At 41.3% G+C, this 27,596-nt stretch overlaps 1 long non-coding RNA gene across 1 annotated transcript in view; it reads right to left on the bottom strand.

Moving 5' to 3' along the window:
• LOC139827500 (uncharacterized) overlaps positions 1–27,596 on the bottom strand; it is a 326,600-nt gene that overhangs the window by 42,077 nt on the left and 256,927 nt on the right. The window contains exon 10 of the long non-coding RNA XR_011738121.1: positions 26,033–26,213. This is a non-coding gene — a long non-coding RNA (uncharacterized lncRNA). The remainder of the gene's footprint in view (positions 1–26,032; positions 26,214–27,596) is intronic.

A 27,596-nucleotide genomic window follows, 5' to 3' on the forward strand; every position in this document is an offset into this window, starting at 1 on the left:
TCAAAGGGGGAAGGCTTACAATTAGATGGTATCTGCCAGGTGTAATAGTTTAGTCCTGTGAGAGACTAAAACTAAGTCTTAGCATCCTTCTGAGATTTATACTGCCAAAATACAAACCATGTAATTGAGCAACAAATGCCTTATTTGCTCTCATGCCTGAAGCTGACGAGAACTACTCTTATGAAGAGCTCCTGCTGCAGAAAACAGAAATTACTGAGGAAAAAATTACAACACACATGGGAGGACAAAGCCAAGCAGCTGAGAGAAATGAGTAAATAAAGTCAATTATCAAATGCAGTACGAAAAGACAAAAGCTTCCTTTTACAAATCTGGTTTTGCACTACTCTTATCTAGACACTTCATACATTGGCATTCAATGACGTTAGATGACACGCTCAGCTGTTTTCAACACTTGGGCACTGATATTTATTTCAGAAATAAAAAGGTCTTGTAATTCATTTGTAAGGCTGTACATGGTTAATTCTTGATGCCTTGTAAATGCTAATTATGAAAGATGATGTTAAAGGGTTCCTTAGGAAATCAATACTTTATTATACAATAATTGCATCTGCAAGTTTAATGTTCTTCATAAGACTCCGAAAGAATGGAAGAGGTTGGGAGGTTAGATGATGCAAATGGTGGCTGCACGACCTGGAAAGTCATCAAGAATTTGAGGCCTAGTAAAATGCCCAGATGTCATTAAAATATTTTCACAAATCCAACACTCATCGTGGAAAGCAAACTGCTAGTACATCTGTCTAGATGACATCTTGGCCCAACATAAACCTAGGCACACTTATAATCGTAACGGCAGTTCCGTTACTCGTCCAAGAGCTTTGATTATTGCTTTGCCTGAGCGATTTGTTCCTCTCAGGAACAGTTCTGTCCCCCCCATCTTCCCCTGGCTCGCTCCCCAGTCATTCCAGCTTTCAACATAGGAGTCTGCGAGGAGCTACCGTTAGGGTTATAAGCCCCGGGGACAGGATATAGCTGAAAAATCATTCTTCCAAGAATTTCTGGGTCACTGTCTAATTGATACTAGCATTAGCATGCTTCATATTCATGTGCCAGCTCCACAGGCAGTACTTACTCTGCACCCAGCCATGTGGGACTGCTCCGGGCAGTGAGCGGGAACCCAAAACAACGCTATTATATCAGCCTAAGAACGCACCAGCCCCCAGAGTTTTTACAACAGCAAATCAGAGCAAAAATAGTATTTCTTTCACTGCAGACCTCAGTGCAGCAGTACATTCCTCTGGTTTTTATTACACACTTTTTAAAAATAAATATTCCATGTTACTTAGCTTATTAATTTGCAAAGAAACCACAAGTTATTTCCTTAGATCATGACGGGGTTTTAATTTTTTTTTTTTTTTTTAATTCTAACAGGCTATAAAAATCCAGTGAGTTCAAAGGAAACAAGTTTGAAACTCGGTATGTTATAAAAGGAGTCCAGACCACGTTCACAAATAAGATATCTTTTGCTAACAGCAAAGTATTTCGCAGATTGTATTGTACCTCATACTTTGTTGATAAAATGAATGAGAACTGAGCAGTGATTCATAAAACAATCTGTACACTTAAGGCACAATAAAATAAGATAGTATTGCAGAGCTTTCTTGGAGAGCCAAAAGGCGGTGCCTTGTAATCAGCACACCAGTCAAATAAAAACACAGTAGGAAGGGGTGTAATGCTGAATTGCTGCAACCACTCCTAATGATTCATCTTTTCTCCAGCAACTCACCCAGTCAGCACATTGAAAATGCAATATGAAAATCTAATGCACGCCTTCCCAAAAGTGATGAAAAAAGGACAATATGAGCACATGTTCACATGTGTGGTGTGCGTGCAGTATTTCCATGTGAAAGGATGTTCGCTTCTGGGCTACTGTACGAATTTCTGTTTGGCTGCCTGCAGACAGGTCAGAGGGAATCTGCCTCAATACATCAGCCACATGCTGACACAGGTGGTTGCAGGAATTTCATTTCTCAGGAGAAAGCTTGGTCTTTGCTGAACACCTTTGTAAACTCTTCGACAAAGCCCCAAAAGTGGGAATCCTGGTGCACTGAAATATCTTCTCTTCCCCTTTTGCCCAACAAGGCATATTTCTGGCACTTGACCATGACATTCATTTATAAAGGAGTGACACATGACTCCTTGACACCCATAAGCAAAACATGCAAAAGAAGTACCTCATGCATATGAAGAATTGGCAATGCCAGAAAAGATTCTTTTTTCCAGTTAAGCAACCTGAGTGTCAAGCATGACCTCACTCAAAACCATGAAGGATGAAGAGCTCTACCTATATGTTCCATAAGCCCTCCCCTTTGCTGCATAGCCTCCTCTATAGAATATGCTCTGCTCAACACGTAAAGTGCAGCTGTAGCCAACACAGGGAGCAGAAGTGAACGCATCAACTCTATGCCCAAGTTTTCCTGTTTTTACCAACACCTGGGATACAGTTTTTAAAGGCAGCTCAGCACACAGATAAGCACCAAGCTAAGCATCCTGGCTGGCTGAGTCCCACTGCAAACCCAACCCGGAGTGCTGCCACGGAGCACTTCAGAAATCTTGCTCTTGTTGTGAACCCTAATGAAAACCATGAACACCTAACTCTGAAAGCGGTGAGCTTTAAGGGGACAGTTTCTCCAGATTCGAACACATGATAAATATCATTTTACGTGCCCAGGCAACAAAACTAGCTGCTTTATCCTAAAATAAAAAACCAAACAATCCACCAACCAAAAACGACAAAAAATAACCAACCAAAAACTACCACAGAACAAAAACACACTGGCCAAAACCTGATAGGAATAAACAAAGGTGCTTACCCCCAAATTTTCCATTCATCAGGGACAGCGACCAATGGTCCTACCCAGCATCTTCACAGCTGTCTGGAAGCCCAAGGACACAGTCCAAGCTCGTCAATCCCTTCCACGGCCACAACTCTCCTGCTGAAAAAGCCTGTTAGCTGAGATGTCTCAAAACTTATGATTGAAAATGCGTCCTTCTGACAACAAACACCTGTATTTCAGTCAAACACTGAACACTCTGCATATATTTACTGGAGAGCATGAGAACACAGCCATTCAGTCAGTTACTGAATCGCAAGAGCTAAATTTCTTCTATTCTTCTGCACAATGAAAAACACAAGGGGATCTTATCATCCAGACAAGGTGTGGAGGGAAAGATTAGCTTTATGAACACAGTGTCAACCAGGAATAGCTAATTAGGTGTGTTGCTTCCTGCTTCATCAAAACACTGGGCCAATTTCAGACTGCAGAACAGCTTAGACTCATTTCAAGGATGTAGGCAAAAGAGATTTGGCACTTAGGCATTTGGTCTTAACCACAAGATTGAGGTGGTAAGGGGACAGAGACAGCTGCTGCTCAAGGGCTGCCCAAGCCCTACCAAAACCGGCCATTTCATCACAAGCTACTTTTGAATAATGAAGCTACAGATGCACCTTAAGAAATGCCACTCAACAAACCCAGTGACCATCCTACAGATCAATTCTCACAACAGTGTTGCTTCCCAAATGGTTTCAGTGATTTTGGGATACGGTCTCTGTATTTCTCAGATATGCACGTTTTCATTTCCTCGGACACTGAAGCGTCTCCAATCCCTCCCAGGCAGATGATGAAGCACCACTAGCCACAGGTGTAATCTCAGGCATGCTTTGGTGCTGCCAAAGATGCTGTGAGGACACCTCACTTAACTGCATCTGCTGCACACAGCAGTTGGGCAGAAGGGATGCTACAACCGACAGGAAAAAGGAATAGCGCTGAAGGGGGACTGGTCCCAACACCATACTGACAGTATGCAGGATTTTATGCTGACATTTCCAGGCAGGGCACCTCATATCGTAACCTAGATTTAGGTTATGGTTGGACTCAACGATCTTAAGGGCCTCTTCCGACCAAAATGATTCTACGATGTCATATCCTTAAGATAAGACAATAAGAACTGCCCCAACAGACAATTCTGCTGTTCCTCAAGCTTTTACCAGGAGTATTGTCTGACAGAATAAACTTGACAGTGCTGTCTACTGCTGGCTCACAAAAACACACTTAAAAAAGTCTAAGTGTTTGGAAGAAAATTTCAAGTGGTTTTCTATGGTTTCCAACAGCACCTGATATCGTCACACTGGGATGTTCTTCCAGGAGCTGACTATACCACCTCAAGGGCTACTTTGAAGTGGAAAAGGAGCACAAGAGCGGCTCTCACTAGAGCCAGTTACTAGCCAGCCCTCATATCAATGAGCTACAATCTGCTCAGAAGAAAGAGATGCTCCACAGGAGACCTAATCGCTTGCTACGCTGGGAATACCATTCCTGCTACTGGCATGTGGAGACACACATCTCAGTGACAAAATACATACCCATCATCCTTAGCAGGGTAGCATAGCTTTGTCCCAAACACAGAAAAAAGTTAAGGGGGGGAAAAAGTAAAAAATTCCTTTTCCATGATACGACACTTAGATTGGATTGACTGTCCCAAGTGTTAAAAAGAATCCTTTGGAATCCTTACAATTTGAAAGAGTACCTTACTAAACGTGGCATTTAAATGAGGAACCAAAGCAATGCTTTTTTCTTGCTTTCTTGTGGGTTTTTTTAGTCTTTGGAGTTCATACTTCCAAGTTCTTTCCAAAAGCCTTGGGACCTCATGATTTAACGAAAGATTAGATTTGCACATAACATCATGGCTTCAGAAGCTTGAGTTTTAACAAAACACAACGATTGCCAGGCTAACGACAGGATTGTAATGGTTGGCCCCTCTCAAACTTGGTACAAACACCACCTGTTGAGTGATTAGCAGATGCCTCAGACATTAATTTGGGCAGCATTCCTTTGCTATGAAGTCTCTTCCATGCCACTTTGAATAAGAAGAGACCATCAACTTCAACTTACAATCGTCTGGTTTCTGTCATTTTTTTTTTTGTCACAGCTTTACCGCCGGCGCTGTCATCTCAAATTTGGCCAAAATTATAGATTTTTGTCAAATAATTTTTCACAGTATGTTCAAAGAGCCAACACATTCCTCTTACTTTAAAGCAAAAATTCCAGAGGAAACAGTTGTTTTGGAACAAATAGAGACCTCTGCAGCGGTTTCGGCTGAAGCACTGGAGAACTTGGAGGTTGAACTGATTATAGACGAAAGCAAAACCCACTTCAACACCATGTTGAAAAGTAAACACCAGGAGGGCGGTGGGGGAAGAAAAGAGCAAAGGAAAAAGTTAATAGTTTTCTAATTTTTCCCTGTTGTCTCAATTTAAAGATTTTTATAAGTAACACATTTTTAAAGATTCACTTTTCTCCACCGATTTCTGAGTGCCCAGAAAGTTTTCTGCCATACTACAGAGATGTTCTTTGTGCTAAAGTAGCAATTCAACAATATCTATCCCGACGTAATTTTTTTTAAGTAGACTTAAAAGTATCATTATCCTCATTCCATAGGTGAGGAAACAGCTTATGTAAATTGCTGAAGGTCACCAATCAGTCAACAGTGCAGGCTCAAGTCTCTCTCTCCCCTCCACCACACTTCACAGGAACAGGAATTAAGGAAAATTTCCAAATGAAAAATGCCGGTTCCCCTTTTAAGTCCTGTCCTTAATACCTGACCCAGAGACCACCAATTCTGTGCTCGGAAACTTCTGAGAAAGGGAAGAGATATCTAAACTGAATTAGCTAGCAGGCACTCATATCAGCAAATGAGTGAAAGAAACCATTACAAACACACTTTCCTTCTGGAAATACATGTGCTGAGGCTCTACTTGATTTTTTTATTGCTTGATGTAGTTGGGCACGTGCCAACAGATAAACAGCCAGGCAGCTCCGGTGCGTCTTTGCTGAACACAAATTTCCTATTACCCGTTCTCCCCTACCTCTATTTTTTAGCAGGGCTGAATAAAACAAAACAACACCAAACCAAACCAAACAAACAAAAAAAAAAAAAACAAAAAAACACCCAAAAAACAAAACAAAACAAAACAAAACAAAACAAAACAAACAAACAAAAAACCCCACAAATCAAAAAAAACCCAAAAGTGAGAGAGGGAATGCTCTGCTCCTTGTCTTGACCAGAGTTAAAAGGTATCTCACCCAGAGGATTCTTCTGCCACAATATGCCTGTTTGTCTTCACAGAATCACAGAATGTTAGGGATTCGAAGGGACCTTGAAAGCTCATCCAGTCCAATCCCCCTGCTGGAGCAGGAACACCCAGATGAGGTTACACAGGAAGGTGTCCAGGTGGGTTTTGAATGTCTGTACAGAAGGAGACTCCACAACCTCCCTGGGCAGCCTGGTCCAGGCTCTGTCACCCTCACTGAGAAGAAGTTTCTTCTCAAATTTAAGTGGAACCTCTTGTGTTCCAGTTTGAACTCATTACCCCTTGTCCTATCATTGGTTGTCGCTGAGAAGAGCCTGGCTCCATCCTCCTGACACTCACCTTTTATATATCTGTAAATATTAATGAGGTCACCCCTCAGTCTCCTCTTCTCCAAGCTACAGAGGCCCAGCCAGTCTTCAGGATTACCGTAAGATGCAACATTAAGTTCACGGAGAATCTGACACTGCACGTACTTCGCAGACTCTTCACTGCCATCAGCTTTTCAGCTCAAAAAATGAAAGACAGAAGAAAGAGGTAAGAAGATACGTGCTGCTGCCAATGATGCTGCCAGTCCCCATGTGAATACTCTGTTCTTCCAACGGCTCGAGCTTCCTTGCCAATTAGTTATCCTTCGTTATTAAAAGAAACTAGCTTTTTTCTCTTCTGTCTCTAGCCTTTTGGAGCAGAATGTTCTCCTATTCTTTCTATCAGCATTTGCAGGAGCTCACAGTATTTATGCAGCGGAGTTCACTGGCATGAGGAGGACTCACTGGTTTGTATCTACCTAGCATGGCGCTGGCTCCACACAAAACTAGCTAAGGAATTCAAACAGGTTAAACAGGGTCTTAAAGACAAGTGATTCCCAGCAAAAAGACCGCTCTTCCCCTAAACATCAAACATTTTAACCTGCCGTCCAGGTCTTGTGCAGAATCTTTGCAAATACGGCTTTGTGTGCCATCAGGTATTGACAACTCATCGGAATTTAAAAAATAATAAAAAAATCGACAGCTACCAAGAGTCAGCTTATCAATCACAGAACACCACTGCTGGTGGCCCTGACATCAGAAAACGTTCACGTGGTTAATACATCCCAAAGCAGAATGTTTCAAACTCGGAGAAATACACAAAGATGAGACTGACCCAATTTGGCAACACTTAAAGCTTTTTCTAGGCAAAAAACTATCGCCTTCAGCCGAACATAAAGATGCTCAGATTGCAAAATGACTCTAAGATTTCATGGGTTTAAACTCCAGAGGACGCCCCAAAAGATTTTCTAATCTTATTGTCTCCATAAAACAGGTCAGTGCTTCCTGCATTAATCTCCATCCTTGCTTCAATGTAGCAGGTTTTATGTTTGCAAGCTTCTTCCACCTTCATCACACTCTGCCTAGGGTTTTTATTTCTAATACACTCAGGTTACATCTAAAAAAGGTAATTCAATCTGCAGCCAAGGTGGTTGCACGGGAGGAAAGGACACTCCTGCTCTCCAATGCAGCCAGGGCACAAATCAAGGCGTCAATGTTCATGATCTCTTCCCTGCAAACACACAATTTCAAATACAGAAAATTCCATTTCAACACAAGAACATTATTACTGTGATAGTGGTTAAACAGTGGGTTGTCCAGCAATCTGCGCCATCTCCATCCTTGGAGATATTAAAAAAAACCCCACTGTACGTGGTTCTGAGCAACCTGCTCTATCTGAGCTTGCTCTGATTATGGTGGGTTGGTCTAGACGATCTCCAGGGACTCCTTCCCACCTCAACCACTCCGCAACTCTGACTTTTTAACCTTTGTAAATTGAAACAAGTAATTCATTATTAGCAATCCTGGTCGTTAACATACACAACGTACAAATGTTGGTTTATTTAGATCAAGAAACTCCTTCCAGCCACCTGGATAAAAACCCCTCAGCTATGAAGATCTATGAAGATCTGCTCCTCATCAGCAACTGCGGATGGAGATTCATCTTCACCTCTCCTGCCCTCACACCTTGCCTAGGACCAAAGCAAGCTGTCTCCTTCCATGGGAAAGCCATAAGTTCTGGCCCTTGACATCAGGGCACAGAGGTGGGAATTGTGACTTTAGGACACGGCAGGCAAAAGGACAAGGACATCAGTTCAGTGAGGAGCAGGAAGGCCGCGATGCAGCGGCCTGAAATTCAGTGTCACCCTGTGCTCTGAACATCACCTCCCAGAGTGTGGATCGCCCACATCTCCGAAGCTTTAACATCCCAGCAGCTATATTAAGCACAGCTTAAGAAAACTAGTCTATCATATTGTTATAGTGTGGGAACACCTTGAAATAAAATTTCTTCTGTGAGGTTTTTTTAAAGGGTTTTTTTTTTTCCCCTTCAAAATTGACTCTAAAAATGTCTCATCTAAGAAGCAAAACTGTCCTATTTCCACATGTTTTTTCCCCAAACTTTTAAAGAGTTGGCAAAACCAGATTAAGATATAATCCAACAAAACAAGTAGGAATTTAAGGTGCACAAGTCTCACCCTGATAAAGGTAATTATTAGGTTAGCCCAAGAAAAATTGATGAAGCTAACATAACACTCCCAAACAGATAACGGTCTTCATATGAATTTTGGTCCTGGCTCCTATAAAACCATTAGCATTCCCTAGTACCGTAATTTACAGCCCGATGATGCACTGAATCATATTTTAATTTATCTGGAAGATATAAACAAACATTCTCGGGTGGAAATTAATACCTGATATTTGGCTACATCTTGTGGTATAAAAATCCAAAGAGAGGAATTACATTTTAAAAACCATAAAAGAAAAATCATTGCCCAACTGATGAGCTTGTCAAATACTTCTAAGGACAAAACCAGTTATCAGTTATTTGTATGTAAGAAGCCTAGAAGCTCTTGCTGTGAAAATGCATGCTAGGGCATAAGCAGGGTGAATATTTCTGTAAGTATGTGCCACGGGTGGCATCTGTTTTCAAGAATAGTTCAAAAGGAGTGCAAAGAAGTGTATTTTCATGTCGGTAATCTCTCCTATCTATAGACTCTTCAGAAAAAACAACGCAGTTACATCCCCTCAATTTCTACTGATTTTGTGTGGACCCCAAATAAAAATTTTGCCTATGCGACTGAAGAAAAACGATACATGAATTACATAAAAGTATTCCTTCCATTTTTAAAGACAACGGAGAGAAACAAAAGACACACAGCTAAAATGACCCAGGAGACTTTTTTCGCTTGTCTTTCAGGACGGTTCAAAAAGAACCAGCATCAAGAAGCAGGCTGCCTTCATACACAAGGAAGCGGAGGGCAAATAAAGAATTCTAAATAAAAGCCTCACCTCTTCCATTTTCCTAATGTCCACTATTCTGCAAAACATTTCATAGTATTATATGATTTTTTTTTTGTTTACAGAGAAATCTGTGAATCATTGTTATCCACATAACCCAAGGAGAAAAAACCCAGGGAGCTGATAAGAGCCTCTGCTATGCAACAAGAGCTTTCCCACATGAAAATCAGACTCAACAGCTACAAGTAACTTCAAGTATAGTAAAGGTATAAGATATACAGTTATGGAGAGGAGAATCATAAATGCAGCTGGCATGCTGAGAGAACATCTGTACGCTTATTGTACCACAGTTCATCAACTGTTTATTTCAGCAAGTACCATACGCAAAGCAGAAATTGGAAGAGTGTGAACATGAAACAGAATTTGCTCAGATATAAAGAATCAGACGGTAGACCCATGGTCTGAGTTAAATAGGAAAAGCAAAGAGATTCTCAAAGTAAGACAGAAGGCCTATCTAGCCTCCAACAGGAGTTAAATCAGTGTCACCTGAGTCATAGAATCATGGCTCTTTTTAGGTCTGGTCTACATTGCATCACTTTAACCAGGTGAGAAAAACACTTCAGTTAAAAACCTTCTTTGGTACTGGGAAGAGGCTTCTTTTGCTGAGATTTTAGCATTACCCAGCACTCAAGAAAACGTTCCTACCTGTATTGCCAAAGGCAGAGCTTGCAGGAACACCATCCTGTCAAAACAAGCAATGCCAGTACAAGCCCAGATTTGCCTGTAAAACGGTGCCTACATTTGATGGTCTATCAGTCCGGAATCCCCCGTTGCTATAACACTGAGACCCTTGCCCATGGGGTAAACTTCACTGCTAAGTATTATAAATGGCAGGAGAAAGAGCCATGCCACAGAAATACCAAAGGAATTAAGACAGAAGACAACAAACAAGTGAAAACAAGAACAAATAGTTCAGGTGAAAACACCAGAAAGAAAACATAGCAGCATTTATTAGCCCTCAAACTGGGGGCAGGAGAAGGCATTATAAAAGGCAATCATACATACAAATTTATTTTGTGGCCAGTGCCGATTTTTTCTTTAACCAAGATCACAAGAGATTTACTTTCACCTTATGTCCATCATTGTGCCACAGAAGCCAATTTAAATAGATCAGCATTTCTACTACACCTCTCAGGATGCTGCGGGTGGTAGGAAACAATCTCTTCAGAAAAGAATGGAAAGCATCCAGTTGTGTATGAGCAGAAGCAAGTGACAGGAACCAGAGGGAGATGACTCTTGGGCAACCAAGAGCAGGCAGCAAAGGAGATCTTGACATGAGACCTTTCAAGAAAGCAGAGTGAAAATTGGGGGGTTCTTGTAAGAAGAAGAGTGCAGAAAAACATATCTGTGCCTAAATGTCCTTTTTACACCCTGCAGAAAAAGGCACAGCCTCTCCTGCCACACTGATCTCCCAATGGTTGGCGCTTATAGGTACAGATAGAGAAATAAAATTTCATCACCAACTCAAAAAGTCATTATAAAATTTGCTGAGGAAATTGCACACCCAAAATGGAAGCCAGCTGAGACCACAGCCTGCAGGGTCATGTATCATTAGCGCCAAGTGAACCAAGTCCAAATGTCCAGCTTACTGTTCAAGGAGGAAACAAAGGCACTACTATATCTGTGGGCAAAGTATCATCTTTTTCTAATCAAACCTGTCTTAGGCCCGGGTTCGGAAAAGCATTCAAGCATGTGCCTAAGGCTCTCTTTATGCAGAAAACTGCTCAAAACATGCATTTACCTGTAATCACTTGCTAACTGCTATGAATAACAGTGAAAACCATAACAAAAATCTTCTGAGAAAGGGTGTTAAAAGAAGGGAAGGGAAGGGAAAGGAAAGGAAGGGAAGGGAAGGGAAGGGAAGGGAAGGGAAGGGAAGGGAAGGGAAGGGAAGGGAAGGGAAGGGAAGGGAAGGGAAGGGAAGGGAAGGGAAGGGAAGGGAAGGGAAGGGAAGGGAAGGGAAGGGAAGGGAAGGAAAGGAAAGGAAAGGAAAGGAAAGGAAAGGAAAGGAAAGGAAAGGAAAGGAAAGGAAAGGAAAGGAAAGGAAAGGAAAGGAAAGGAAAGGAAAGGAAAGGAAAGGAAAGGAAAGGAAAGGAAAGGAAAGGAAAGGAAAGGAAAGGAAAGGAAAGGAAAGGAAAGGAAAGGAAAGGAAAGGAAAGGAAAGGAAAGGAAAGGAAAGGAAAGGAAAGGAAAGATGTGATTGTCCAGTACATTGTCTTATCTCTCTGGTAGGAACACTGTGGGGTAAGCAATGAATAATACAAGGTTGCTGCCAGAGTAAGATGGCCACAGACATTAGACACAATATCCTAGCTGCAAAAAATTGATAATCAGCACACCAGAGTATTCTTTGGTTTATTTATGGTATTGCCATAGACCCAGTAAAAACCTAATTAGAGCAGTTCCAGGTTTGAGGCCATTCTCAGCCATACGACTTTCAAAAGGGATCTTTTGCAAGAGTTTAAAGTGAAAGTTATGACCCCATTTAGTGCCATTTACTAATGGCAGTAAACATGACACAGATTTCACACCGCAGCTCAGCCCTGCTGCCTGGTCGCAGTACATTAATAATCCTGTCGTAGCTGTCAAGGGGACGCAACACTTGCTGTTCGGATGACACTCTGTCCCTGTCTCCATGCAAATAATTTGCCTTTCATCACCAGCAGAATTTTTTTCCAACATTTCTGTTTGACTCTGTGACTTTTGATCTCTGGCCTAATATTCCATCCATCCTTATTAAAAAAAAACAAAACAAACACAAAGCTGTATAATAAGCTAGAAAGTTGCTAGCTAACAAATCTAATCATTCGCAAAGGCAAACTGACAGTAATTTTATCATGTGGTTAATACAAGTTGACTTATATCTTGAGGAAACCACGTTACCTCCCTGGGAAATACCCTTCTGCACCAGTTATTCTTAGGTGTTATTTCTGATTAATTATGCTCTCGCTCCATTAGAAAACTGATGGCCAACTTTGCATCTGTCTCTTTGCTTTGTATCTTACAAAGACAGTGGCTATAAAAAATTCATGGGGAATGAAGGAATAGATGGTCAGTGTGTCCGAGGTGGTGCGGCAGCTCAGGTTTGCTACCCTGGGAGTATGTGCTGTGTATAAAAATGAAGGTCATGGAAGCATCAATTGATACAGCACCTAATCTTCCCAGGTAGAGATGCAGTTTTTCACCCACAAAACTGCATCTGCAGTTTGGCACAGTAGAATTATTAACAATTCCATGAAAAAATACCAGATGCATCTTCAGTTTTATGAATGCAAATAGCCTTGTTGGAGCCAAGGGGAATACTCACATGTGTTTAAGTTAGATACATGCATAAGCAAAGGCAGGATCAGAGCCCTGGCTATAAATATTTATGTCTGCAGTACAACACAGCCTCAAAAATGCATTCACAAAACAGACTATAATGCAAGATCCTGACAATACAGGTTACTCCACAGAATTTCAATGGGAGACTGTCCTTACTTGGGTCCCTTTGAAAACCCCAGCGTCTATTATTTTAATAAAGCCACCACTGTCATTTCAGCAACCTTGGCCAATAGCATCCAAAAGAAGTAAAAAAAAATAAAAAACAAAATAAAATAAAATAATTCGTTACTACTAATGTCAAAATCTTTTCAAATTCTGTTTTAGCTTATTTATTCCTTATTAAAAAGGGTACTAAAACGATCTGACATACATCTCACATACATCTTCAAGTAAGATGAGCACAAATCAGGCAAACTCCCACCTCTCTCTTCCTTAGAGATTTAAGATTAGATTTGGGTGAGTAATGTAGATAAAAATACTCATTTGCTTCCACCGTACAATCTGATTTCCTGGTACAAAGGTTTGCAGAAAACAAATGTGAAAGCAAATGCTCTATTTACTTTGGAAGAATATTTCTATACATCCAATCACAGAACAGAAACACTGGCAGGTGACTCATGCAGCCAGTCAGAAATAATTTCACTCAGATTTGAAACAGTCAATTCACAGAGGAAGAACATTTGGGACAAATTTTATCAGATCCATTTGAACTCAGAATACATAAAATAGAAACCAGAGAAGTACTGAAGGAGAAGAAAAGATGGACTTAGTCAAAACTAATACCTCACTCTGAACCCAAGCCGATAAAACGCTTTTTCCCTTTGGTTTGAAGGATTTTGGGTGAGGCCCCTCCAGCTCAGTTCAGTTTTAAAGGCTCACATGAACTTGAGAACACCATCCTGCAAGCAAACCTCAGGCACTTGGACTGTTACAGCATCACAGGACCAAGAGCATCAAATACAAGTTGTAATTAAAATAATTTACATGCCGCTAGCAAGTCAGCTAAAGCAAGCACATCAGGTTCCCAGCATGGATTTCAATTTGCTTCAGAATTACTCAGGGATAGGAGCTCATCTTCTTCAACGTCATCCTAGTTAGCCTAGGAAAAATGCAAGACCCAACTGACAGATGTTTGATTGGAAGAAGGTGGGGGTGACTATTACTTGGTAGGTATTTATCTTTACTCGCTGCCTGTATTCATCATGAAAGCAAACATCCATGCTGTGCATATGCCAACAAACGCATCCCCGGCTGCAAAAGAAACAGGCTGGGCTGTCATTCCCGTATGAAGTACGGATGATGCTCCACAAGCAGAGCAGCTCGGTAATTCCCTGCGGGATCCAACCTAAGAGGAGATAATCCTGACACATGGATCCTGCTCTCACCTCCATTGTGTTCCGCTGGCTTTGCTGTTCACCTTGGTGCTGTTTCTTCAAAAGCTGCGACTGCTTAGCCAGCCTTAAAATCCAATCAGTTGTCCTCTCCAGAACAAGCCACCCAGGTGGATCTTTTACAAGCACCTATTGCTCTACAGGACTATCTCTATCTCCATGAAGAACGCCAGAGATGGTGGGAGTTGTGTGAAAATGAACCAGCATGTCAGAAATCACATTTCTCCCTATGTGCGTGAAGCACCTCAAAGAAAAATTGGCTGATGATGACAAAGACCCCATAGAACATCACCAACATGACTTCAGCATTTTCAAACAGCCATGTATATTACCCACGAAATGAAAATATATTTCCTATTAGCATGTCTTGTTCAAGCATTTATTAACTGTCTTTGGCCATCTCAACCAATGTATGGACTCTTGTTTTAAGGAGAGATGGAGCCAATTTGGTTTTCTTTTTTCTTACCTTGGGCACTGCACAGTTGCTGAAGTATCCACCTGGTTTTCAGGGGGTTTCATCCATTGTGGAAATTTATATTTTAAGGCAATAAACAATTCTACTCCAAAACTTACCCTTGCTAACATTACTGTGCAGGTGGGTGGATGTTCACAGCAACGCGTACCCACACAAGCCAACTACCTTAAGTCCTCAAAAGACAAGTGGTGGCACATTTAACTGCAAACATTGAAGAAGTCACTCTAATTTGGGAGTCCAGCCACCAGAGGTAACTGTGCCCACCGCAGAGTCAACAAATTAGAGCATCTCTGCTGGTGTCTCTGAGGCTTCAGCTCAAAGCCTGGAGTCTCCTTTCACAAGGACAGCAGTTAAATTTTATTATTGAAACCCAACGCTGACTGGCAGAGACCAAAATTCCAGCTTCCGAGATATTTTTCTGGAGCCTCTGCTATTGGATGTTTCTAAGCAGGCCCTACAAGTCTTGATGGATCTCATTGCTCATCCACTGTGACAATTCCTTTGTTTCTCACAACAGTAACATAAAAGTTCGTATTTAAAATTTTGCAGCAGAGTGGCTGGCATATTGAGCTTAATTTGTGTTGTTTTACTTACTGAGCTGACAAGTCATTTAATGGTTGCATTTCTGAGAAAGCAAACATTTCTATATTGAACGTAATAAGAATATTGCTTAAAAAAATACTAATTCATAGGATGGCATCTGAAACCAGCAGATCAGGAGTGAAAGTTATCAGCCTAGATACAAGGCAGCTTTAGCTGGAATAACGTGTGTTCTCGATCTCCTTGGACTGTGTAGTCAGGAGGGAGATATCTGGCTAGATGGGATTTTGCACATCTGTCAGCTACATCAGGGATCCAAATGCAAAAGCCAGCATGTAAGAACATTATGTGGATTTGTGACTCCCTCCTGAGAATTTGGGGTCCATAAACCAATGAATGGATTACAAAGAAACACAGTTATAGTATTTTCATCTGTAACAGATACTGCTGTAACTCCAGAGTGACTCACAATATTTAAAGGAAAACTACCCATTCTCCACACACAGGCCCTGTGAAAACGCAAAAGGCAGGCACTGCTCAGCATGAAGAAATTGGAAAATATACGTTAAAATCCGACTAGCACCTGACTTGAAGACTCCAGATTTCTATGGTCAGATTCAGTCCAGTATGGGAGTTTCTTCCTCTGTATATGAATCCATGCAGAAGAGACATTGGTTTTAGACCCTGAACCGCACATTAGACACGCGAAGAAGTTCACCAGATGGGCCTGAGTTTCTATTAACCCAGAAACAGATAATAGTTAATAAGCAAACTACATGACCCTGTTCACGGCCATTTCCTATCAATCCATCCCGTACCTCCCAAACTCTACGTCAAATACCTTGGCATGTGAACTGCTGAGCTTCAGATTTATTGGGATGTTTCCAAGGAAAAACCCAGGAACTAACAAGAACAGAGGAAATGGAACCACTAGATGTGTTACAGAGCAGCATTTCAAAATGCCCACCCAAAAACTCAGCAAATTTGCTACGATACTTCTACGTAGGGGAAAGCCAGGAAATTAAATATCTAAGGGGATTTAAAATACAGTCACAAAGGTCATATTCTGATCACGTCGCACACTTTAAAGTGTTTTTCTCACACCAATTCTTCCTTTCAGGCCTAATGGCTCACAGGCCCCGAATGAAGGACAAGGTCTACCAGACCAACAGCAGTGCTGGGCATCTCCAAGGGGTTTACTCACCAGAGAGCCAAACACACCGCTGCACGTACACTTTACACTTGAAAAGCTAGGAAAGCAACACATTAACTTATTTATTTAGCCACACAACGTAAAAAAATCTTTACTTGAGCCGCTGTACTATTGTGTGCACATCGGTGGTCAGAGGGTTCTTTGTTGCTGGTGTCTCAGGGGGGTGGCACCATGAGAAGGAGTTCTATTTGTTTCCTTCAGGTCTTGTTTGGAAAGGCAGTCATTTTAATTTGAAGCTAGGATTGACATTATTTGCACCATGACAAGACACTATGTGTTGTGGTTTTTTTCCTAAGTTCACCTGTTTATATTTAATAAAAATTCTCTTTTGTAACCCATGATGGGCTAGAGAATTCCCAAACCGTTCAAAATACTTTAAAGTTCTTTTGGGACATAGCCAGATACTTAATATTGTATTACATTTTATAGTTGTCACTTAATCAAGCTATTTAATATTATAGTACATTTTAAAACTGTCACTTAATCACATTTTCTTGACCCTTTTATGTGAATTAAAGATCACTGTAGATAAAAAATGGCATGCTTTAGTTTAAATAGATTCAGTATGTCCAGTTTGACAGTTACTTCTGAGACATTAAAAGAATTTTCTGTGATTAATGTGACCCCCACACGTTACATAGTATAATGTTCCATTTCTTCAACCATTAGAGGAAACAGCATTAGACAGAAGGAGCCAAAACTTATCCAACTGTATGTAAAGCTATGAAAGCCTAAAGATAATGTACAGCTATGCATGGTGTACTGTGAGACTGAGCTAAATCAACTGAGTATTTTCTGTTTCCTTACAATTCAAGTCTGACAAAAAAAAACATGTTTAGGAATAACACAGCAAGCCTACATCCCACAACAAAAGAAAGCATCTCACTGCAGCTTGTTCAGAAAGGAATAAATGCACTTTATGCCATGACAGGTGAGCTGGCCTATCTGTGCTTAGTATAAATGATTGATAGCCATGCATTCTGATTTTGGAAGAAATCTTACATATGCATTTACTCACAAGAGCAAAAAAAGTACATACGACACGTCCATCTTCAGAACCATTTATAATGGCAATCATCATCGTTTTATGCGGATGATCCAGAACTGCGTCATTGAAAGATTTTATGCTTTTAAGTCATACATAGTAAATTACCTTATCTTTTAGAGATGTTTAAAACTACTGTCTTTTTCTGTAACCTTGGTCCTCAGATCCTATTTAATTCGTTGAACTCTAATGGTTCTTTCTTTGCATCTTAATCTCAAATCAGATGTACCATGTTTGTTAACAGCTGTGACTGTAAGTGCTGCCCATTCTTAGAGCATTCTGTGTGCTTTTCCTGGTAGTTTAATTAGAATAAATAACTCTTTTGAATCCATGCAGTAGGACAATAACACTGATCTTTCATTTCACAGCAAATTTGTTTTATACCAGGACAGCATTTAGTGTAACCAAATGAGCAACAGCAATTCATTTTGGTTAGTCAGTTAAAAATAGTGTGCATGCAGTGCCTCTGCAAACAATGAACAGTGGACAAAAATAATCAAGACATGAAAAGAGCCTGCACAGAAATCAGGATGTTGACGGAGGAGAATAGTTCAAAATTACTTACAGGATCTGCCAATGAGATGCATATGGGTATCAAAATGTCTCTCTTCAAAAATGTGGGAGCACTGGGAAAAGAAGTCAATTAACAGGGTCTACTCAACAGAAATGCTGTCTCCCCCTCATTTGCTCCAAAGGGATATCTTGTTAACCTAAATTTTGCACACAGAACAGCCTTTGCCTTCTCCTGCAAGAAGTGAACCGGCTTTTGCACTGGACCACCAGCAGTTTTGGGATAAAAAGCCTACTCCTTCATCCAAGAGCAGACACCGTTTCAACCAGCTCCAGCTGCCCCTGCCTACCAGTCACACGGGCACATTACCTGGTAGCAGCAAAGCCTCAGCACAGAATCATAGAATCATTTTGCTTGGAAGAGACTCTCAGAATCATCAAGTCCAACCATAACCTAACTCTGTCACTAAACCATGTCCCTAAGAACCTCCTCTACACCTCCAGGGATGGTGACTCCACCACTTCCCTGGGCAGCCTGTTGCAGTGCTTCACAATCCTTTCCATGGATAAATTCTTCCTAATATCCAATCTGAATCTCCCCTGGTGCAACTTGAGGCCATTTCCTCTTGCTGGGTTACAGCTCACCTATGCCTTACTGCCTTACTGAATATAGCATCTAAAAAGTAAGTTACAGTCAACTAGATACACAATTTTCCCTCCATCCAAAAGAAATTTCAGCCATCTAGACTTATCGAAGAGCTCAGAGAACACGAGCTGCAGAACACCCAAATTAATACACCTTGTTAATGTAGCATGACTGTCGTGGGTATCAACTCACTGGTGTTTCACAGGGCTTGAACACAAGCAGAGCAGTAAAGAGGACAGGTATTGACACCACCAGCAGGTAGATGGGTATTCTCTTTTTCCCTTTGTCCATTCTTCTCCTTCCTGTTTATCATCAGCATTCTTGGAATTTCAATTAGATTGTAAGCTCCCTCAGACATAAACCAGGTCATTATTGTGTCTTCAAAAAGAGATCATCGCAAGGGGCCAAAACTGTGTCAATGCTGCTTGGAGCCTTTGGGCACAATATTACTAAATTGCCCTTCAACTGCAACCCGAAATTATAGGCATGCTGCGTGCAGTATTTTGTAAGCCATTGTTTTGCAACGTGGAAATATGCAAGTGAACATGATACTTGAACAACATAATTCATTTTCCATTCATGAGCCACAATGGGTATCTCATGGCACTGTTTGCTCTTCAGTTTCAAATGTGAACTTGCATACGAAGTCAAGCCAGTGAGCTTTCCTTCACGTTGTTTTATTAAGCTCTTGGACTGCACTCTAAGCCCTAGAAGAAAGAATTACAATTGCTGTTGTCTAACAAAAGCAGTGAAATTCCCAAAGAACTCAGCCCTAGATTGTGTATAAAAAGGGCTGCAACTCCCTGCATGACTCCTTGCTATGTCTGTCCTCTGCTGCTTCTCTTATCACTCCTCATACCAGCAATACATTTGTGTTCAAAAGTGAAAATTATGTTTTACAGACGCACTCCATAAAACCCCTCATCTTAACTTTTGGAGAATATCCTTCATGACCTTATTGGTCTGAAAAGTTTGAAGATAGCTTTGTTTTCATTTCTCTTTAGCTTTTCACTCAAATATCTCATGTATGACATTATTATAATTCTTCCACCGACTTTATACTTGCCAACTCCTCTCCTATTCTTTTGTTCTTGGGCTAATCTTTCCTTTTGTATTAATGAAGTCCTTTGAAGTATCTCTTCAAATCTTCAACTAGATTCCTTTGTGACTTTCCTCCCCCCACCTCCCTAAACCTGATAGGGTCTTTTTATAATGAAAATTATTAATACTTGCCCTGCTTCTGGTATTGTACCATCAGCTCTAAAATGCTCTACTATTATTCCTGATCTTAAGCTGCTTTCTCCTGACCCAGGAATATTGGCAAATTACCGACCTATAGCCAAGCTTTTATAGGGAAGGTCTCACATCGAGTGGTAGCCTTTCAAGTGCTTAACCGCCTAGTAATAATCTTTATGACAAATGGCCTCCTGGTTTGCAGCTCTGCCTAGCTTGCTATGAGAACGTCCCTTAAAGTGGCTAATGACTTTTTATAGAACCATACCTTGAGTATCATGTCAACTCTTACCTGCCTTGCTATTAGCACAGTGCTAGACGCTGCAGATCACCGTCACCCTTTCTGACCATAAGCCAAATCATAAAACACGGGGTGCTTTGCTCAGTCTAAAGACATTGACTTGTCATTCTGCAACATCAGTTGTCTGCACCCAGCAACAGGCGGCATCTTCTCGTGGTTAGTGCAGAGTCCACTGCTCCTAAATGTTACTGCAGCTGATCACTAAGACAAATCTAATCGTTAAGAGTGCTGACACTCCTTTACGCAAAGAGTTAATTCCTATACCTATAATTTGGCATTTTGTTGTGAAGTAGTCTTTATTTTCTCTTTCTGTTCTGTGATAACATTGCCCTAGGTGCAACACGATGGTTTTAGCACTTGGAAGTGTTTGTAAGTAGCAATTTTCCAGAATTTCTTAATGTAGTCATCTTTGATAAAGAGCATGCCTAATATCACTGTAAATTAGAAGCCAAGACTACAGGCCATGAAGTAACATGAAGCAAAATGTTCCTTAACAGGTCACTCAGCTGAGTAGAAATTCCACAGGCAAACAACTGTTCACCTTCCAACCACAATTCGTTGCTTTTAAAAATTGCCTCATCATGATCAGAGATTTTGTCATGGCTTTCAGCAGAAAAACAAGTCCAGAAACAAACACAGATGACAAGGACTGTGACAGATGTCTTTGTTTGATGCAATGATCCTCCCTATGTGGATAAAGAGCCACAGTCAAGGGTGGTGAGTATTTTTTGACAAATCTCATTCTGCTGCAATGGGAATTTTGAGAGAGGAAGCAGCGGATGAAACTTGTTCTCTTAATTAGAAAATCTTCCGCTAGCCCACAGACAAAGATATCCTTCTGATTTTCTCTAACCTGGCCCTCAATTGTCAATAGGAATCTCTATTATAAATAGAAAACAATCAAGTTTATAAAACGACTCTCTAATGCTCAGTTATTTTTATTTCCATTGGGGCTATGTGGAATATTTGCTGTGCTTAATCTAAAAGATGAGACAAACATCACACATGAATGACAAACATATGGCAAATGCCCTGTTTTCATAATCCTGTTCTCTCATATGCCCAGAAGCACAAGACCCTTCGCATATCCTCAGCGTTCCGTAATAAAGCTTAATCCAAGCCAAACAGCAAGTCTTTCTGCTCTCAAATTAACTCCTACCGTCATCTCACAAAAGAATAAAATAAAAGGCAGTGTTGAGATTTCTCTCGATTTACGCAAAGAGACTCGGGCAGAACTGGGAGTGGAACGCAGGAATCTGCTGGCTCCACCAAAACCAACCTGAGCCAGGTAGAAGCTCCTAAGGGACAACCAGACTTCTTGGTCAGGTTCCTGGCCACTCCACTGCTTTAGTCCACGGCCACTGTGACATGTTCAAGGTGACAGTGTCATCTGCACACTCAACATTATTCTGACAGTGCCCTCTTGAAGTTGGCGGGGGCTTCGCAATTGAATTACATTTGAAAATACACACACATGTAATTTTGATGCTCCAAAAAATGAACTTTGAACATGAAGTGCGTGCGCCAATGGACTCCAACCAAAACCAACATGCGCTCATGGCAAAAAGCTGCTCACTGTTGAACTGGGGATTTGCCTCTAACCTTGTACACAGTGTTGACGAGGGAGGGAAGAAAGCTGAATATTAAAAACTGCTGCCTCAAGAATAATATCATGTACAGATTTAATCATAATAAAAAATGATCTGTAAGTAATTGTAGTCATTACTACATCTGCACAGAGTTGTGGGTAATCATTATGTATGAGTGAATTAAATCAAATTCAGTATCATGGGCCTGATCCTAGAATTTCTTGAGCAAACTCACCTCACATTAATAATCTCCCTGAGTGCAGTGAGTCTTATTTGCTTCTACAGGTATGTTTCTTATATGAGGAGCCTTTCAGCCCCTCCTCACTTTACCTTTAAATGCTAATTAAAACATAACTCTAAATACTTAAGAAGGTGGAATGAAACGTATATTTCAAAAGGTGGGAAATGAATCTATTTCAGGCTGCTCTTCTGTCTGTAAAGGCACTGAAGGAGCGGAGAGAAAGATGGCTCGGTGTGGAGCTTGAGTAATGGAAAAGGCAAAGCCTTCCAGGATAAAAAGTTGAGTTCAAATTCCTTCCCTTTTTTTTTCACTAAATCCCAGGCATTAGCATGGTACTGGAGACACGGGTGTAATTTATAGCACAGAGTGCTAAAGTTAAACCCTGCCTCACAAAGATAAGAAAAATCTGTTTACAAAAGCCGCTGAAGGGTAGAGCTGGAGCCAAACTCAAACTAGATCGATAGCCAGATGAATTACTAGTAAAAGAAACAAATTATTGGTGAAATTTCTTTGTCATCTGTGCCAAACACTAGAGACTGTATTTTAACATATCATCATGAAAATCTATCTGAGAGCCAAAGAGAAAGATTTTACTCCAAATAGTCCAAATGTAAGTTTGAAACATGGAGTAAGAACTTCAGTCCCAGGATGTACCCTTTGTACAACAGGCAGGTTTTATCCTTCTTACAGACAAGGGTCCAAGGAAGGCATTTTGCTCTTCCAAAGTTGCAGGAGGGAAAAGAAAGCAGGTCTGAATTCTTCCTCACATGCCCTTGGTTAGGTCAGAAGAAAACTTGCTACAACCTGAGTTTAGGTGACATTTTTTCTGTCATTTCCATGGTGCATATTCCACTGCGAGGAGTTTTGAGGGCATGTGGAGCAAGGAGAAGCCGTAGTGGTTTGTCTTTGTGCAGCTGGACTGTCAGAAAGCAAAGACAGAGCCCAGTGGAAACAGAGGAATTAATTAAAAAGAAGAAAAAGGCAAAGTAGATGTGGGTGCACGCATCACATATGTGAAGATAATACACATATATACACACCTACACATACAAATCTCCCCATCACCCACACCTATGCACATATACTCATTACTAAGACAGGTAATTGAGTGCAGTAACGCAAATGATCATCTTTTTTCTCCTGAAAGAGAGACGAGCTGGCAAGCATAATCAAAAGATGAGGATCGTTTTTCCAAAGAAGAGTGAGAGCGACAACAGCAGAAAAATCCGGTGAGAATTATTACGACAATGTAAGAAAGCAATCGCTGGAGAAATCCTGATAAATGAGGAGCTTACGTTTTAAAATGCCTTAAAAACAGTACAAATAAATCTAAATTTGAACAGAATTCAAGGCACAATTGAATTAGAAGGGAAAAATCCAAGCAAATTGTTAAACTTCCACTATAGAACTTGTAAGCAGTTTATCTAGATAGAGCAACAAAATGAATGAAACGGCAGCGAAAAGGATTGAACTTTTGCTGTCAGTAAGAAATCCAAATCATGGATAAGAGTATTACGAATGCGGCGTAAAGAGCTCTGTAAAATATCCTCCAGTGAACAGGAACTAATGACAGATGAATGCGCACATGTAATTGAACACGCAGAAAAGAAAACCAACATCCCGAGAAGGGAAACAGAAAAGCTATCAGGAGTACTGGCTCATGCTAACATCCACAAGCCTGAGACGCATACAAGGAGAAAAGGGGAATTACCGAAAGTGTAAAAGAAAATACATGTTTGGGTCTACATGTATTCTTCATTAGATTATCAAGGGAGAGCGTGTCACACACAGAGCTGTGAGGAATGCTGGCAGGAACACTCAGCCACATAAAGCTCGCCTGGTTTTTGGTTTCATGACCAACGTTGGGGGCCCCATGTTGTCCCCATCTTAATTGATGGCAAACTTCCCTTCCACTTCACAGACAACAGGATCAGGCCCTTGCAATTTAGCTTGCTCAGCAAAGGGTTAAAAGAAATAAAGCGTAGTGAAACCCTTGGAGAGCACCTCAGCCCAGAGCCAAGTCGCCCCGCAGAACTGATCCCTTTTGCATCCCACGGCATAAGAGAGAGGATTTTCCTAGCTGTGTTTTGTGTTAAGTTGTTGGGCTCAGCTGAGGCAAAACCCAAGCGAAGCAAACCCACACAAACTAAAAATCAAGTGAAATGTCACACTCCCCCTGCAAACTGAGGCAGCCCCACGCAAAGGTACTTTCAGCAGACAAAGCCAGCGTGCCTTTCAAGTGTAAGCAGAAAGCAGAGCGTATTTGAAACAGACAAATTAAGAGTGCATCAAGGTACTGGATGAAAACATTTTTTGAATGTAAGCCAAGTACACAGTAGGAACAGGTTAGAAGGCTAAATCATTTCAAACCACAACTTAAAGAAGACTTCATTGTAAAAATATCCTTTTTTAACTCTTCTCTTCCAAGCACACATCACAACTTTTGTTTCCGTAGCCTTTAGTCCCTATTTCAAAAGCAGCATTTGCTGTAACAGCTCATTTTTTCATGCAAAATACTGAATCTAATTGCGGAAATATGTCATTCCCTCCTCTCCGCCACATGGCATGAGTTAATGATGATGAATGAAAGTAATAAAACCCAAATCTTTTTCAAACTAAAGCTCCTGTTAAATTACTGGAAATTATATGCATGCGTCTACAATGAGGACACTGCAGAAGGTCAAAGATCTTGCTTCCTGCGTTCGGCCAAACTTTTCAACAGGCAGCTTGACGGAACCTGCACAGACACGTTTTTGCTGAGGTCGGGAGAGCCACCTAAGAAAAGCAGCTTAGTTTGAGGCTGGTGATTTCATTACAGTGCTGCTCTCCCTCCCCAGGGAACACTAAATTTCATTCAGCAGAGCCTAGGACCTGCCCCACATGTCCACGCAAGTTGGTTTTGGATGTTCAAGACATGGGGGTGGAACAGTAATATATCATCTGATGTGATAGACATTCTTAGTGAGGGCCCTAATTTCCCTAATACAAAACTTTATTCTGTGGCATTGATACAAAGCAGAAGGAACACAGCAAATTTAGAGCCAAACGCTGCCTCTCTCGTTCACTCTGAATTACACCTGATTTCTCTGGTTGTTCCACTGAGAAAACAGGCAAACCACTGAGAGATTAAGGTGCCACTCAGTAGAAACACAAGTGGCAAAACGTATTCCTTTCCTTTCTGAAAACTCTTTCCAATTCTGCATGCTGCAAACTACATCCGTTTGTTGCTGTTCTCCCCATTAATTCATTTTCTCACTTTTGCCTAACTGGCCGATGGTACTGCAGCCCCTTCTCTTCTTTTGGGTATTCAGACACTATGTTCTCCCTCCTTTTCTCCTGGCTCATCCACAGCTCTCTTCAGACTCTTTTTGTCTCCCTTTCTTCCCTCATCAATTCATTGAGGTTTCATTGTTTTTGTCTTCCCACTATGCTGATCTCCCACTCCCTGTGCTTCACTCCTATGGTCTGTTTCACAGATGGACCACAGAAGACAAGGAAGGAAGAAGACATGGAACTGCCTTGCACATATAAAAATGAAGTCCATCTGCTTCTGAGCTTCTCTTGGCTTTAAGAAGTCTCAGAGACTTCAGGCTGGCACCAGAAGTACAGGTTTCCCAGAGAAGCTGTGGACGCCCATCCCTGAAAGTGCTGGATGGGCTCTGAGCAACCCAGTCTAGTGGAAGGTGTCCCTGCTCATGGCAATGGGGGTTGGAACTAGGTGATCTTTAAGGTCCCTTCCAACCCAAATAATTATTCGATTCGGTGAAGGAAAACATAAAGAGAGGAATTCCTACTAACTTGCCTTAATGTATTTCCTTCCCACAGACGGGTCTGAATGCCTTGAATCTTGGACTGGTGTAAATCGAGGTGTTACTTTGCATGAGTTAGCAGAGGTTATTTTTACAAAAAAGTATTTGTAGTGCCAGGCTTACCAGCAGCAAAGCAAAACTCACCATCCTCGCAAGTTTTATTTCCCTCTCCTTCCATGAAAAACAGTTTGCGGAATTGAAATGCATAGAATTAGAAACATCGGTTTTCGGAAACAAAAGACCTAAATTCTGCCACTCATGCTCACAGTGAGGGATAACTTACTCTCTAAGTAGCACTCATTTCATCTCGTCGGGGCCATCGTGTGTAATTCCATTCCGCTCGCTGCCTCCCCACGCAGCGCAGGAGAAGTGTGACACAGCTCTGAGCACGGCGCGGAGCAGGAGGGCTCCCGTTGCGAGGTGTCAGCAAAGGCATGGCCGCAGTTAATCACCGCGAATACTCGCTGAGAGCAAAAGAAAGTGAATGAAGGTTCGACAAAGCAGCAGAATTGTTTTCAATCCACACGCTGACACTGGTGAGGCACAGCACACGGGTTAAAAAACATTTGGATCTAATTTTTTAATCTTTCTTTTTGCATCGCCGAGATACCTTATGCAATGTCGTGCTGTAGGATGCTCACGCCCCCATCCCCCAATCCGTTTTGCTGTATAGGCAAAAACACACGGAGACATTATTAGCAACTAAATAACGTAGGGATACGAGTTGCGCCTTTTCCAGGGCACTCGTGCAACTATGTGAGCAAGAAGCTAAAAATCTCCCATCTGTTTCAGACCTTGCCAGTTCGCACTTGGCTTCCAGGTACTGGTTTTGGGATGATTCTCCAGAGCTCCCATGTCACCACTGCGCTATGGGAAGTTACCAACTAATTTCTCACTGTGAGGAAGCTGCATAATTTGATCGTGATCATGCACAAAAGCAGGAGGAAATCTCGCTGAGCCACTCGGGATGGTATTTCACCGACTATTTTTGAATGCAATGGACACCCAGAAGTTTCAGCAATCTCCATCGTGTTTGAAAAATAAAATCTCTAAGGGATGAAGTAAAACTAACTACATAACACCTCCGCGAGCACAGTCCTGACCTTAATTGTTTAAGACTGGGTTTTTTGTTTCAGCAGTTTTGCACGGAGCTTACAAAAATCATACAGAATACATTGTGGTTTTCTGGCATCCTATGTCCACAAACAGAGCCATGTGTTGGAGTGGAATTAAATCCATTTGCAAGGATGCATGTCTCTAAGCATACTCTAAGCTCTAGAGCTTTTCAGGTTCAGAGAAATAGCTTCATCCCACAACCAGGGGAACTTCTGAACACAGGCTTTCTAGGGAACAAATGACACCAACTTAAAGAAGTAGGTTTCATAACCAATGCTGGGCCATGTGATCCTTAATATATTAGCCGAACATTTATAAGAACATGTCCTCATTTACTAAGCTTCTGGGAACATTTCCACAATTAAAAAACAAAACAAAACAAATTGAAAATAATTGTCAACATACTGACAACAACTGGCAGCTTCCAAAACAACTCACAATGCCATCTCCAGGCCTTCAAAATCTCCCCCATGGTGACACTCTGTTACCATCCTACCCAGATGCCCATGTCAACCTTTGGAGGCTACTTCCACTCCCACACCCCATCTATCTACATGAAGTCCTAAGTGGGAGACGATACATAAACCCCATGCCATGTTTAAGAGCCACACTGAGGCAGTAAAATAGGAGTATTCCAGTTCTTCCCTAAATAAACTGCTTCAGCCACACAGCGTGGGTTATTAGCATTGTCATGGCCAGAGCAGATGCCATAATACACATAAAGGTAAAGC

Source organism: Patagioenas fasciata, chromosome 3, assembly GCF_037038585.1.
Source record: "Patagioenas fasciata isolate bPatFas1 chromosome 3, bPatFas1.hap1, whole genome shotgun sequence".
NCBI classification, from domain to species: Eukaryota; Metazoa; Chordata; class Aves; order Columbiformes; family Columbidae; genus Patagioenas; species Patagioenas fasciata.